A 16621-nucleotide genomic window follows, 5' to 3' on the forward strand; every position below is an offset into this window, starting at 1 on the left:
GACATTACATTACAAGACTAGGGCAGACAACCCTGTGACTCTATCATACATTTCGCGCTCTGCACCCGCAATTCATGGAGTCTTTACAACAAGATTAAGTCAAAACTTGGGCTTTGAGCCCCAAAACATGCCTTGGGGGATTCCATGCCCAACAGGCCCCCAACACAGACATCGTGACTTGCCCTCGAGTCACTCGGTCGGTGCGGCGATCTTGGTGCGGAGTCCCTCCAGCTATTCTCAAATTGTGCTGAGATCCGCAGCGCATTGAGCTACTGCTTACTATATCTGCTGCATCCTCTATTCCAAGACCTTTGATTCTAAGGTGCTTCTCTACATTAATGTGTGCATCCGCTATATGTGCGCGAGCTTTCCTTTGATGTTTGGGATGATAGTGAAAGCCTCGTCAATCCACGCTAAACACGAGCTTTGAGAACTACCTCCTTGTGTCGTGCCATGTACACCTGCTCCTTTAGTGCTTTGGCTTGCTGCATCTTAGTAAGTCGCTTGGTGAGGACCACCATCTGCATAGTTCCTCAGACACAGTCGTATTGCTTCTGGAGTTCTCGCGCTTCTGTTTCCAAGTGCTAGATGTTGGGGTCCTCCTGCAGAGTCGTGAGAACCTCAAGTGCATCTTCCAGCATGTTGGTGCAGTCTCACACTACACTTCCCATTTCCTCCAATCCCGCTGTGATAACACTAGCGCGCTGTTCTCTAACTTCCAGGGGATTGGAGGGCTGCACCTTTAATCATAGCACGACGATCTGAAGATTCAGCTCCAGCTGAACCTTGGTTGTTTCTTCCCTAGCCTCGTGGACTCCGGTCGCTAACCTATGGATCCAAACCTCGACTGGTAGATCTACTGGGATGGCCAGCTTCGAGACATGTCGGCAAGCGTCATCTACCACCTGCACCAATTGTTGATTCTATGACACCAATTTGTTGTGCTGCAAACTGAGCTATTCCATGTTTATATTTTGTTAGTTGAGAACTTGGATTGCACGCCTCTCCCTGGCACGCAGTTCTGCCATTATCCCATCCTGTAGAAGATACAGTGTCTCACGCAGAAGGGTAGCCAAATTAAGGCCAAGGCCTTTCATCATGTTAACTGAAAATCTAACGGCCTCATTCGCTGCTGCTAGGGCCCCTTCCGGCAACACTATTGTGTTTTCCATCCATGCGGGCAACATCTGCTTTACTGTCGAGGATCTTGCTGCTAGATGGGTGGAAAGGGAGCCCACCTGAGGGGGACGCACCTAGCTGTGCTCTGAGGGCCCCCAACATAGTCTGGTGCTCCTACATAAAACCCTGAAGAGCCTCATTTGTGACATCTCGAACCGTCTCGCCGATGTCATGGAGATCCCCTTTGGTTAAGGTGATCGGGTCAATGGCCAATTTCGAGGCCTTGACCTTCTTCCTCGGTCTTGCTCTTTTTATCGTGTGTGGGCGCTTTAACTGTGTGGATGTGGTCCCTAGGTTCGTGCTCCCTTTTGTTGTTTCTACTTCCTCTACCTCCTGCTCATGCGAGGGCATTTCTTGGCCCTCGTCCACCTTCTAGGTTGCTTCCTTTGCCTCCTGTGCTGTTGCTGCTTCTTCTGCGGCCTTTTTCTTCTTGGTGGATTTCTGCATTGCTTCCCATGCTGCTCGTGCCTCAGCTACTATTGTTTCCTTTCACCTTTTCTCAGCCAACTGTGTGATGCGCAGCTTGGCATCATCCTTCTTCTTCTGTACTGTCACCCTCTCGAGTTCTGCAAGATCTGGGGCATGCCATTCCGGAGGCCATGCCTCCAAGATAGTGAAAATGGCATCATCAATGGCTATAAAAGGTAGCTTTTTCCACTGCTTCATTGTGTCCTTACGCGCCCTAATGTATATACTATGCATGTCGGCTTTGAATTCTGCAAAATTATATAGACTGTTGTACACCATGGGTGACAGGTGTGGCCTTCAATTGATCCACATCTGGATGTTCATCTCCATGAGCACCTAGAAGATCTTGCTGTCACGTATTCTTTTCGTGTCCTTCGTGGCCTAGAGTGAAGCGTACTTCGCTGCCTCTAGTAAATCTCTGTCAATTGGGGGCAATTGACTATCCTTCGGCAGTTCCCTCACTATGAGCACTGTGGATAGCAACAACCATGCATAGTGGAAGCTTTTACCTTGCTTCTGGGCTTCACGAAAGTTCTTCAAGAATTTCGTGCAGAGGAATTCAGCCCAGTTAAACTGGACCCCCTCCACCAACTGCTCGGCCAGTGCAATCACCGGTGTAGGTACCTCGTCTACATGGCACTTTCGCATGACTTTGCCAGCTAGGATTTGGGTAGCCACGCGTACCACTTTGTCCTTGATGCTGGTAATAGCGTAGCCCCTCTTCTTCTTCTCCAGCTTGTATTTTGTCTTCATGGCCTCCGCAAGGGCCAAATCACTACCCTTTCCTTCTGATATGGTCATGGGGTCCTTTCCTTTGTATGGTAGCTAGGAAATGCAATGGATTAGGTCTGCTATGATGGGGATATGCTCCTCCAGCCATAGATACCCATCATGCACCAGGCAGAGCAGCTACTTGATGATGAAAATGGCTATTGGGGCACGGCGGAAATGTGGCACCCATAGCAAGTTTAGTAGCCCGACCTTTTCCACTCTGCGCAACCACTTCTGCGGCTCTAACATTGTCACCACTCCCATGGTGTTCTGCTTCATGAGATTCCGAGTTTCCAAGTGAGGGAACTTCTCGCAGTCAACAAGGTCCCAATCTTCAAACTTCATGGTTGGCATGCGGCCCAGGTGTGTGCCTTCAAACACAATGTCGTCTGGGAGGAGCGGGGTCTGGAGTGAACTCTTGGTTTCATCCAGGTCCTTGGGAACTTTGGCCTTCCCCTTTCACGGGGGGACATATGCGGGCAATTTTGTTACAGAGCGTGTAGGTTGAATATCCTCCTCCATGTCTTCATCTTCTTCCGCTATGATGATTATGGCCTGCAAATCTTCTTCCTCCTCATCTATTTCTATTGTGACAACTTTCCTTTTCTCTGCCATCAATAGTTTGCTGCGCAGCGGTTTCCTTGGGGACACTTGTATTGGAGCCATTTCCTATTTATCCTTCTTGGGTCTTGGCATACATAGTGATTTGGGGATCTCTGCCACAACCCCAGCACCTTCTGGAACATCTTCCACCATTAAGGTCTGCGCGGCCTAGCCGGCAGTTACCTCTTCAATTCCTAGCCCATCCTTAGTTGTTGTCATCGTATCTAGGTTGTATTCTATCACTCACGAACTGAGGGGCTCAATTATCACTTGGATCTCAATGCTTAGTGCTTTGCTCAATTGCTCAATTCTCAAATGACCAAGTGTTGTTTGCTGGGAAACCCTTTGTGTTTTATAGCGCCTTTTGAATTCGAATTCGAAATTTCCCCCCATTTCCGGTCCATTAATGCTTTCTTGGCAGCAGATTTTCCCAAATCTTGCTCATAAATCACTTCTTAAATGCCCACCGCCCACTCCATTTGGCCTCAAGTCGAGCATCCCATCATCAATAGTGACTCCAACAATCACTTTCTGACCAATCCACGCGGCAGCGCAGTCCCTCGTGTGCTTTCACGAACCTTGTGACCCTCCACTTCTGCGCGCATCTCCAACATCGTGCAACTCCTGGGAAGGATAATTTATAGTCCTGCGTTCCATTCCAATTTCCTGGAGCACTAAGGCTATCCTTCCCACAACTAGTTAGGTGGTCGCACCACCCGTGTGAGGCTTCATTCCGTCCTCCATGACGGTTCGTGGAGAATCCCCACCTTCCATTGTTTTGGTTAGCATCACGTACTTGACCACTTGCAACGTGCTACCCTGGTCACTACGCTTGGCGATATGCGGTCCAAGCCAAGGCAACAGACTAACCAATTCACGATGATAGTTCTGAAACTTATTGGTATGGTTGTACACACCTTACCTTATCATCTTAGTTTTCTCAGCGAGAAACTCTTCCTTTATCTTGTCTTCTAGCTTTTTGACCTCCACGTCCATCAAAGCGCTTTTCTTTCTTAAAGGTACCCTTTCTTTTTCAAGTTCGCTAAGTCTAAGGTTTCCCTGTTGGATTTCTTCCTCAAGTCTCATGTGTTTTGTCTCTTGCGGCTATATGATTCCTTCTTTCTGGGCCTCGTGAATCATTGTATCTACGGGTGCTGCTATGTGTGGACTAGGCTTTACCCACTCCATAGGGATTACATCCTCTGCTTCATATTTTGGCTTCGGAAGTGCTCGGATGGTCAGGGTTTTGCACATGGTCCTGTAAGCCCATAGAACCACTAGTACGCGCAGGTCCCAATCAGTGCATCCCACCTAGTGGACCGTGTTCAGTACTTTGCACACTTTGTCAAAGGCTTCCACGCGGATAATCTTTGGCGTGCTTGGTCTTATCATACTTTTTCGTTCGCGCCCTCGTCTTGATTTCTCCTACTTATTAGTCCTGGTTCCTATCGTGAGGACGGTGTGTGTTTGTGTGGGTTGCATACCATGCGCCTGTACCCATCTGGAGAGGTGGGCGCAGAGGTTGTTTCGTCCATCATAATCGACTTTCATCCACATATAAGGATTTCCAAACCATATGAACATCATTCTTCTGCAGTCGCACCAGTTCTAAAAACATCTTTGATGTGTACCCCACCATCTTGCGGGCGTAGCACGTAGTGCCCAGTTCAGAGCATCAAAATGCTGCTATTCCGGTACTTCTCTTTAAAACTTTTTCAGGAAATCATCTACCTTGCTTAACCCATCATACATAGGTAGGTCTCTTACTTCTGTTGTCATGCAGTGCAGTGACTTTATCATCATGTTGCAATTGAGTGTGGTTACCTCGTGTAACCGATTCTGCCATCGTTCTATTTCCTCATCCGAATCTGATGTGCAGGAGCTTTCGTGCTCCCACGAAATCCTGCCATCCGCTGTAGGATTCACCCAATCCTGTTCCCGAGCAGTTATCTTGTAGATACAATCTAGATCGTCGTCACTCTCGTCATCGTGCACTGGCTCTGTGTAGTGCAATCCTTCTGCGGGGTCTAAAGGTACCACTACGCACAATGACTTTTTCTCAAAAATCATTTTGTGCTTCTTTAGATTTATCACTCCGTTCATATCAGTGGCCCAATCTATTCCCAGTAGCACGGGATAGGGATTGTTGTCATCAACAATCTCTATCACTTCGAAATCTGCAAGCGCGCTCACACCTTCGATATCTACCGTTATTCCCTGCAATCTTCCCATCAGTAGGATCTTTTGCTGGTTCGCCATTCACAATTGAATAGGAGACCATTGCAATGCGGGCCTACCATGCACTCCCATGTCTACTTTGGCAATACGTTCACGTCCGATCCTAAATCCAGAATCACTTGATCCATTTCATATTCCCTGATTTGCGCAGTCAATCTCATCTCCCTTCATGTTCGCGTTGTGTGCTTCCCGAGCTTCCGGACTACGCGCAGTTCCCCTAATCCAGCACATCTAGTGATGAGTTCTTGCAGTCCCTTCATAGCCTTGCTGTCGCACAGCAGCTTCATGCATGTCTCTAGAAAGGTAGTAAGCATTGATGGGTCCATCTCTGGTTCTAGTTTGTCTTTACTACCTGAAGTGGAGGCCTCCGTGAAGCTCTTCTTAGCTTCCATGAATGTCTCCTTCACATGCTCCAAATCGAACTCTGGTTCCTTTGTTGGAGCCTTGCGAACCCAAGCACTCTCTTCTAGCTGCTTACCTTTGTCATCTCCTGTCATAATACCACTTCGGAGCACGATGTTTACATTCGGGTCCTCTTCGCGCGACTCAGACCTCATCATTTGCAGGTTCTAAGTTGGTGGAGGTTGGAGTATTCCTTTATCGCGCAACCTCACTATCAGTGTGGGGCAGTCCTCTGTCTCATGATCAAACTAGGTACAATATAAACATGATGCTCTCGTCAGATTTGTACAATCGCGGGCATAATGCCCTGGCCCTTCGCAATTGTAACAAATCAGCTGTCTGCAACCCCTTCCTGGTCCCATTCCACCTCGACCTCGTCCGCGCCCCTGAAATCTAGTGCGTGCCATCCCTGCATTTTGATCGAGGGCTCGTGTTTCAGTCTGAACTCTGTAGGTAGGATTCCAATCCATCATCAGTTCATAACTTCTACAGGTGCGCTCATCATGGCCTACCGATCTGCAGAAATTATAGAACAATTGCTGGAATGTCTGCATATACTTCTGTAATAGGTGGCCATTATCTGTAGCATGCTTCCCTCCTATCTAACAAATCGAGCACCATAATGCAGGCGTCAAGCTTGGTCCTTCTTGTGCCTCTGGTCTCAATGGCATTGGTCCACCTCCCACCAGGTAGTTCGCGAAGACTGGGAAATGGTCCTTGTCATGTCCCTGAACTTTGCATTTTATGCACCATACCTCCTCTTGTGCCTCTAGGTGAGTTGTCTTGTCCTGTTTCAAACTCTGCATCTCAAGACACAAATTTTTCAATTACACGTGGATTTGTTGCACTCCTAGGCTAGGATCTTGTATTAGGGTCTCATGCAGCCTCATTGCATTCTCCAAGGCTTCAGCCTGGGTGGATAACTTCTGTTGTGACAGTGTCATCCTTAGATGCAGCTTTAGTGACACTACAAACCATGCGTGATGCTTCCCATCTATCAAGGTCATGTTGGCTTCGTGAATCATACCCTTTAGTCTCTGATCCAGCTCCCAGGGGGTCTCGCTTGGAAGCATCGTGATTTCCTTAAACCCAATAATCGACTGTGTCTCTGATTTTGGCTTGCTAAATTCCCTGTTCAGCGCAGCTTGGATATCCGTGATCCCTGTGTTTGGATTGTCATTAGAATGCTTAATGTACCACGTCAGTGCGCGATCCTGCAACATGCTTACCAACGTTTCCTTCTTTATGTTGTCATCCGTGACTCCTTACGCTTCCCATACAACCTTTACCATAAACCAAAATTGGTCTGAATCTTCATTCCCTACCCCTTTGAACACCGAAAACTTTATTGCGCTCGCCATATTGAACTGTGGTGGTGGTGGAGGTGGTGTGGGTGGAGATGGGGGTGAAGATGGTGAAACTAGTGGTGGTGTAGGTGGGGGTGGTATGCGTGGAATTCGCTGCCTTATCAGACTGATCGCACTTCTTGGTGAAACTTTCGTGAGCTCTTCCTCGCTTTCTCACCGAGGCGAAATCAAGGGGCTATTTTCTATCTCTGCGCTACCTTTATTTCTATAGATCCTCCCACTTCATGTAGCCCCAAACATCAATTTATTCGCATAACCTGCTTTCACACAGTAGCATTTTAATCCAAGTGTTCAAAGATTTAATGTACTTACCTCATGGTCCTTTGAGGAAGCGTCATTCTACCTCACTGTGGTTGACTAACGTGTCCACTGTGAATTCGGTGATAAACCCTCCTATAATTCGATTGAGACAATGGTCCACAACGCGCGCGATCTTATCTTCCGATGCTTCTAGTCTACGCACCAACTATAGAGTCCACACAATAGGTTTGTTGAGCCTACACCTTCCCTGACTATTTGCTAGCTTTGTGATCCACTCATATAACTTAGAAGGGAAGGATGCAAAGAAAATTTCATGGATTTTCGTATATAAGTAGCGCTCTAACCACTGTTCCTTTGATACTCACGAATTCCTATTTTCCTGCGCCGCAAACTCGTGAATCTTTCTATCCAACCACCCTTCAATTTCTTTCTTTGTCGGATTCCAGTGACATGACATCAGACATCCCTTATGCAGATCCCAGTCCCAACAACGGAAACACTTGTTGGCCTATTGGGGCTTGGCCCTGGTTCGGAGGTGATTTAGCCAAACAAATCCTGGTACTACTGGCCCTTTCGGAAATAGTCCGCAGAGCATGAACTGAGGTCTCACCCGAAGTAGTATGGGAGGGTGGTAGAACCAAATTTACGCACCTTGAAGATGTCTGATGAGTTCAAGTGGTCCACGGTTTGACCTTGCGCGCCCATCGCTATGCGCACCTACCTGTACCTCATAGCTTGAGATGTTGCCTTTGCGCAACCCTACGTAGGGGCCGAACGCTGTTATTACCCAAGTCCTTACTAGTATTCCGCTGTTAGTTGATTAACTTAGCCTACTTGTATTCGTTAAGTTATTCTTAGCAATATAAATCATTCATACATATGCGTGTAGTAAACAAACAATATATTTTAAATTTATATCAACCATGCATTAATCCAAGAACAGATACACGAATTGGTAACAAAACCTTTCTTTATTAATCTCTTCTTTGGTTACAGACTCGACTTCGCCCTGCGCACTCAGCTGCAGGGGTCCACGCACTCAGCTACGAACTACTAAGCCCCTGCGCACTCAACTGCAAGGGTCCGCGCACTCAGCTGCAGACTACTAGGCCTTTGCGCACTCAGCTGCAGAGCCTATTCCTACTCTACGACCCAAGACACACTTGGACACTTAGAATTTGTCGTCGCCTCTTTGCTTCTACTTCGCTATCTACTACTTCTCTTACTTGGTTCCCTTTTACACTTAGAGCCTCACTCTATTTATACAATCCCATGGTCCGCAGACCATGGGTAGGCCAACATTACATTACAAGACTAGGGTGGACAACCCTGTGACTCTATCATACATTTCGCGCTTTGTGCTCGCAATTCACAGAGTCTTTACAATAAGATTAAGTCAAAACTTGGGCTTTGAGCCCCAAAACATGCCTTGGGGGGAGTCCATGCCCAACACTAACATAACAAGATCTTTTGGAAGCAGATCGATCCCTTTCTCAGATAGATCTACCCCCTACTGATCTGGATCTGCTTCAAATATTCATCAAAATATTGCAAGGAAGGAGCATCTGCAGGAGGATTAGGAAGGGGAGGTGGATCCAAGACTTAAAGTACAAAATCTAGACTCTCCTAGGCATTCCAGCATGCATGCAAAACCTGATTCACGTAGGACAAAGCTTACAGGATAATCGAACACTACAGGATTATGGTATTGTCTCAGATTCGAACATCATTATCAATCTGAGATTGCGAGGTGGATGCTCTGGAACCAATTCCAAGGGCACAGGCTCATTTAAAGATGTGGTCAAAGGAAAGAATGAAGCCCAAACTAAACCAACAACACCTACAGATTTACCTGGACCCTACATCGTGGAGAAAAAAACACAGATACCAACCTTGACAGTCTCTATGCCTGAGGTAAATGAACTCTTTGCAGATTTTCATACCAAAGCAGTCATATGTAGATTCAATGGTTTTTGGCCTAAATCAGATGCATTACACCAATGGATTTTCTCTACCTGGACAACGAATTGTGATATTCACCTCTGCTCCAAGGGTTTTTTTATTGTCAAATTCGACACAACCAAAGACAAGGAATATGCCCTTAACGAGGGACCATGGTTCTAGGGTAATGCAAGGCTATTTATGATCCCTTGGTTCCCAGGATTTGATGCCACCACTATGGTGGTATCTAAAATGCTTGTATGGGTCAGGATACATAATCTTCCACTACATTTCTGGCATCACAAAGTCTTAGCAGGAATTGGGAATTCACTAGGCAAATTCCTCAAGATTGATGTAGATAGAGTAACAAGAGGCATAGTTACTTTTGCCCGAATATGTGTCGAAGTAGACCTGAGTCAAGGTTTACCTGACTGCATAATTCTGATCCACAACAATATTCAGTGGACACAACCACTTGATTATGAAAACACAACATTTCGGTGTCGTAGTTGTCAACAAACAGGTCATCTCCATAGCGCATGCCCACATGCTAAAAAAGATCCCAAAAGAAACAAGAAGAAAACCCAAAAGCCAAAAGGCTGGCAACACACAGAGATCAGAGAAGAAGAAGTAGATGAAGAAATGACAACAGAAAACAATACAGACAATAATGTACAGATAGTACAGAACAACCCACAAAAGGACAAGACATAACACAACATGGCAACAACACAGAGGACCAATAACTCTTCGCAGCAGTTTGAGCAGCACACAATAGGGAAAGAAATAAGTGGCAACAAATGAATTCATGGTTCAAAGGGATCTGATTTTGACAAAGAAGGTCAAGCCAATACCAATGAGACTCAAATGACTATTGTAACATCCACTCCCAACACTGGTGGTTGGCGAAAAGTGGAAAAAAAGAAAGGTAGGAAAGAATAGATTAGTCTTTTATGGATTCTGAGAAATCAGAACCTGCTAATATTGCATATGATTTTGAGCATCTACAACATGTAATTTTTATCATTTTTAATGAATAAAATTTTGTTTTTTCCAAGGGAAAAAAACATTGCCACCTCTTAAGTTTGTACGAACCCCGGGTTGATAACTAAAGTTGGTAGCCATGGGAGTCTCAACAATATTGTTGTGATATTGGAGCTAATCAATCCCTTTCAAGTGGGTTTGGTATTTCAACCATTGTGTCCAATTGATTTTTCCATGCCTCATGTGACTACATAAGAAAAAATTGCACATATTTGACTACATTAAACTTTTGTTCTAGCTTCTTACACCTAGTTTCAATAATATTCAGAGACTTCTTTAATTCTTATAACTGTGTCTCATGCATTTCCTTTTGTTGGAAAGTCTCCACCAAGTTGGTCATGTAGTAGTCCTGAGTTTTCATGCTGGCCTTTAGACTTTTAATTTCTTTATCGTATAGTTGCAGTAATTCTTTGGTTTGGGAAATGTAGGCTAGGCAATAAGACTCTGAGCGCGCAGGGATATGAAAATTGATGTAATAAAGAAAATCCTTGTTACAACATATCATACTATGATAATATTAACGATGACAACATGTTTAGAACGTCCAATTAAATACACTGCCAAAAAATGCAAATTCCATGCAGCATCTTGAGGATCTTATTGAACTAAACTATCATGACCACAATGTCCCACAATTTTGTTTCTACAATTATATTTCTTTGAGATGATCAAAGTTTTCTCGCACAGATTATTCTGAATATGTGGAATATGAAAATATCCACAAGGATTAAATAATAATATATATAAATGTTTGAGTACAAATGATATGATTTGAAAGTAAATTGGTGCTCCATATAAATGTTAGATGGGATGCAATTTCATGAAAATTAATATCCTTTGAAACATGTCCTTTCATAATTATTAATTATACTTATTAATTATTATTATTTATAGTATTTTATACATATTTATGTTCATAGCATTGTCTTCCCCTTAAAAATCCTTTGTCCTCAAAGCATATTGAAAAGGCTTGATATCTTTTTCTTTGTATTGTCATCTCTTTGCATCTTTTCCAATTCTTGGAGATTTCATCTTTGATGATACATGATGATATAAGCCTCTGAGTGATGAAAAAATCATCGGATTGGAAAATGATCTAAGCATCCCAATTTGATCTTCTATAGAATGTTTCACTAGTAGGATTTCTATGATGAATTATTGTCTCGAGACTTAATGGTACTAGTATCACTATTCTTCTTAAGATGGGTTAACTGTTTCCCTTCTAAGTGATCTTGATACATTGATTATTTAATGTATTTAATGTACATGCTCTTATGATGTGGATGTTGATAAGGACTTCTTGTAATATGATTTTCCCTTACCATGCCTGCAACGTTTCTTGGCTTACTTCATGTAAATGATTTCTTCACACACTGGATCTTCACTTGGAATTTCCATTGCTTGTACTACAATATCCAAATATATCTTCACTTCAATTGGATTGGAATATTTTTGAACCGTGATAAACCTGGGATCTTCATTTGTTTTCTTTTCTTAAACTTGAACTTTTACATCTGCATATTTTGATGCTTCCCTTTCGATCAATGCTTGTATTCTATTTTCTAGTTACTTTCTATACTTATTAAACTTCTTAATTTGCATAAGTAATATTTCACTGTGGTCCATGAGAATAAATTTCTTTATTTTTGCCTATGATAATTTTATAAACTTCTTTTTGTAAATTTTGCATTGATTTTTTATTTTCTTGAAGGATTACATTTGAGCTATCTTTAATGTCTTCTAGTGTCACTGAATCTAGTTGCAATGTAATGTCCTGTAATGTTATTTTTTCCTTCTTGTAGGAAAATGTCAACAACTTCTTCTTTGTATTTAAGATGAAGGGCCCTAGTGTTTCCATCTAGGGAAAACCCAAAATTATGTCACTATCATTGCTTGATAAATATATAACAATGATTCACGATATAAATCTATAATCCCTAATGTTTAATTGTAAATCATTATGCCATGACATTTTGTGTCCCAATAATCTAAATTTTCAATTAAATTTGACTTGGGAATCATTACATAATTATTATTTATAGCAAGAATGATAGAAATAATAATATCTTTTGGTGCAAGAGTCCACTTGATTCTACATAACATTAAAGCATATATTTTTGATATTTTTGAAAATATTCCTTTCTCCTTAGTTATAGACTACATTACTTTCTCCTCGGCAATTAACTCCATTTAGATTTTTTATAACTTGAGTTGAGCTTAAATTTTTTTATAATTAGCTTGATATTTTAAAACTTCTTTAAATTAAAATTTTCTCATTCCACTTCTATGGCTTCCACCTTATAATTATTTTTATAATTTTTCTAATATATATTTCCCAAAGATAATATTACTTATATATATAACCCCTTTTGACGTTTGCAAACCACCTTTTAGCTTCTTATAGCATCCATTGTAAACTTCCACACCTAGTTATTATTAAGATTTTTCTGAAAATAGTGAGAGAATAATATTCTAAAGATCAGTTTAATAAGTATTTAATTTACATTTATGACACTATAATATACAAATACTCTTATAATACTATCTTTATATTCATGTGAGTAAACTTTTTTAAATCAAATTACCTAATTTATTTTTGCAAGGTCAGATTTACAAAAACATCTCAGAGAACATGTCTTTCCAACATGTCTACAAAGAACATAATTCTGAAACCGTCGCTCTCTCTAAACATGCTCTCTCTCATCTGCCCGGGCATATGCATTTTGAGCGATTAGAATTCATGATTCCTTCGAGATCTTCTAAGTCTTCCCGCTCCTCCATTGGTGCTACTTTGGTAATTTTTTTTTGTCTCTTGCCCTGTTCTGGTATCTGTGCTTGAGAATTTTGATGTGTGTCAAAGATGCATATGAATTTTTTGATACCCTGTGGGATTTACAACGCTGTATCATCTGTAGCTATAGGGGTTTTTTTGGGACAACAATGGCATCAATTTCTTCAGGTCGATGTTGGAAGATAGTCGAGTGGGCTCATGATTTATGCTCATGCAAAACATTTCTTCAGAAAGTCAGATTTAGAAAGTCACAATTTGGATAATCTATACGAAAATGATTGATGGTAGTGTACGGGTGCGGACATGACCTTACACGAATGAACATGAAAGTTTAGTATTAATGTTGTTGTAATTTGGAAACTACTTGAATGACAACTATCTGGTAAACATAGAAGTGGTACAACAACAAACAATTGTGGCTTTAACTCATAGTTCTAATTAAAATTGTATGATGGATAAATTAATTTCACAAGTGATAATAGAGTAGAATGCAATTAATCCCTATACAAACAAGGCATGTATGGATAGGTAATATGATTGAATAATTATAATATGGAATTGGATGTTGTGCATAATGAAGCTATATAGGAAATTGGTAGTTGTATGCAGGCTTCGATTTGATGGGTTGTATCACGGATTTGTTGCTACAATATTTGACACATGTTTAAAAATTGCAGGTCAATTATTATGTGTTTTTTTTCCCTTTGGAAAAATCGTAATTTTCATTATGTGAAAGAAAATTACATGTTGTATAGGAGAGATGCATATGTTGTATGTGAGGCAGAGTGCCTGTCGTAAATAGGAGTATCCAATTTAACAAAAATTAGTGCCTTGCATCCATGCAGGGAGGCACTGTTCTATGAAGAAGTTCAGCAAAAATAAACAAAATAACTCTACATAGAGAGTGCATGTCTGTTATATATACATCTGATAATTTAAAAGCATGAATATTTACAAATGGTAGCAAAAGTAAAAAAATAGGCTCCAACTGAGCCATTTAGTCTGTGATGTCCATAAACGGTCGATGGTAAAACTGGTAATGAGTACCATCCCTCTGTTCCCGAATCAGCCAAGTGCCGAGAGGCTTGACCGCAGCTTCTTTGGATAGTAGATCGACAGCTGTGTTTCGTTCCCTGTAAATATGATGACATAAAAATGAGTCAAAATGTGTAATGAGTCAGTGCGCCTCATCCAAGATACATCTCAGAGAATATGCTGAGTAGATTGATGTTTCGTTTATCCAGTTACAGACAATTTTTGAGTCACCAACAATTGTAGATTACTACAATGTTTTTCCAATGCAAATTGTATGAGATATTTTGTTGTGATTAGCTTAGCGAAGTTGTTTGTGCCTCTCCCCAATCCCGTTTGTATATGAAAGTGGTGGGATTCAGATAAGTACAGAATGACACCTCCCCCACATCCAGCTTCCTGTGTTGAACCGTAAAAAAATGCCCATGGTTGTAAGTAATTTATGGCTTCGGGGACAATGGTTCTGGGCAGAGAGGTTTCCTCATCATCAAGGATGATGTTGTAGTCTATTAGGATATGAGCTGTGATGGAGGGCCAGTGGGGAGAAATATTCTGAAAAATGAATCTATTGCGAGCTATCCAAATTGCCCAGCAAATAAGGAGGGGTAGGTTCCTAGCCTTTGTCGAGACTGCATTGGTCCACCATGAAGACCAAACATCCTTTACTGTCAAGCCTTGCCATCTGTTCTAGGAGGAAAAGGTCAATAGTATCGAGCTCCATAGATCCTTTGTAGCCTGGAAAGCGAGGAAAATGTGGTCTACATCTTTGTTGTTGTTCTTACACAAGCAACACAAAAATGGTCCGTGTTGTGCATGTTTGAGGAGGTTATTGCCAGTGGGGATCTTATTTTTGAGGATTGTCCACATGAGAAGTCAGGTCCTGGGAGGCGCTTTGAGCTTCCACAAGTGCTTCCACCAGAGCTCGATAGCTTGAGGTCGATGAGTCTTGGCTAATACAAGATAGCCCTCGTTGGGGGAGTCTTTCCTTGATTTTGAAAGCGCCCAAATTATCTCGTCCTCCCCTTCAACAATTATAATGTGAGATTCAGTGAAGGCCACAATGTATTTAGCCCATTGCTGTGGAATGTGTAGGATGCAAGCGGATTTCCAAGCATGTTGAAACAAGGTGGTATGATTAGGGTCCGCAATATGACAGATATGGGTGATGCATGTAATGCTAAGATGGTTTTTAACCTCTATAGACAACCTGTGTGTGTTTCCACAGCTAATCCAGGGATCATCCCCTATACACACATATGTGCCAGATTGTATTCTCTAAGTAAGGCCCACTCAAATGATGGTCAGTGATTTCAACACTTCCTTCCATATGACTGATATCCCTGTATTACTTTGATGTGGTTGTCTTAGCCAGTCCATCAGATTAAGAGGTGAAATATATTTTGAGACAGCCACCATACTCCACAAGTTGTTTGTGGTGATTAGTTGCTAACCAAGCTTTGTTGCCAACACTGAGGAGAAGTCCCCCAGATTCTTTATGCCCCATCCTCCCCATTTCTTTGGTAGGGTAAGCACCTCCCATTTTACCTAGGAAAAGATTCTCCTTGACTGTTTACCCTTCCAAAGAAACCTGCAACATAGATTTTGTATTCTAGAGAGGATACCCCTAGGTATCCATGCTAAGGACATCCAATATACCGGAGTGGCCTCAAGAACTGCTTTTATGAGTACTAATCTACCTGCCTTGGATAGGTACTTGTGGTACCAGATGTTGAGCCTCCTTTCCAATTTGGAGATAAGCCATGTCCAATTTGCTATTTTATATCCCAGGGGCTTTAGCTTGTATCCCAGATATCTAAGGCCATCCTCCATTCGCATAAGGGTAAAGGGGAATCTTTGGAGAGAAAATTGTATCTCATGGGGAGAGCATCCAGGAGCTTTCATGGTGGACTTGTTGTAGTTGACAACCATGCCAGTGGCAGTTTGAAATAAAGAGAAGGTGTTCTTCATTATAGTTAGGTCCCCTATGCCTCCATTGAGGAATATCAGCACATCATCCACAAATAATAAGTGAGTCAGGATGCATCTGTCAGTGATTTTGATTCCTTGGAGCCTTCCCCTATTATGTTCTTCTTTAATAAGTCTGCTAAGCCCTTCCATGATGAGTAGGAATAGCAGGGGAGATAGAGGGCATCCCTGTATGAGGCCTCTTTCTGAGTGAAAGAAAGGCGATTCCGCTCCATTTACAAGAACACTAAAGGATATATTTGTTATACAACACATGATCCATTTAATAAACTCATATGGGAAGCCAAGGTGTGTTAGGAGAATTCTGATATACAACCAACTTACTCTATCAAAAGATTTTGAGAGATCTACCTTTAAGATCATACCTTTCATTTTCATTGACTTTAGAGAGTGTAATACCTTTTGTGCAGTTCCGAGAAAGCGAATTGCTTAGGAGAGATATGGGTGGATAGGATGGGGCGGAGGCGGTTAGCTATGATTTTGGAAATGATTTTATAAATGTAATTGCATAAGGATATGGGTTGAAAATCATCATAAG

Source organism: Pinus tabuliformis, chromosome 2_2 (assembly GCF_031772625.1).
Source record: "Pinus tabuliformis cultivar Carrire ecotype Pingquan chromosome 2_2, CPIR1, whole genome shotgun sequence".
Taxonomy (NCBI): domain Eukaryota; kingdom Viridiplantae; phylum Streptophyta; class Pinopsida; order Pinales; family Pinaceae; genus Pinus; species Pinus tabuliformis.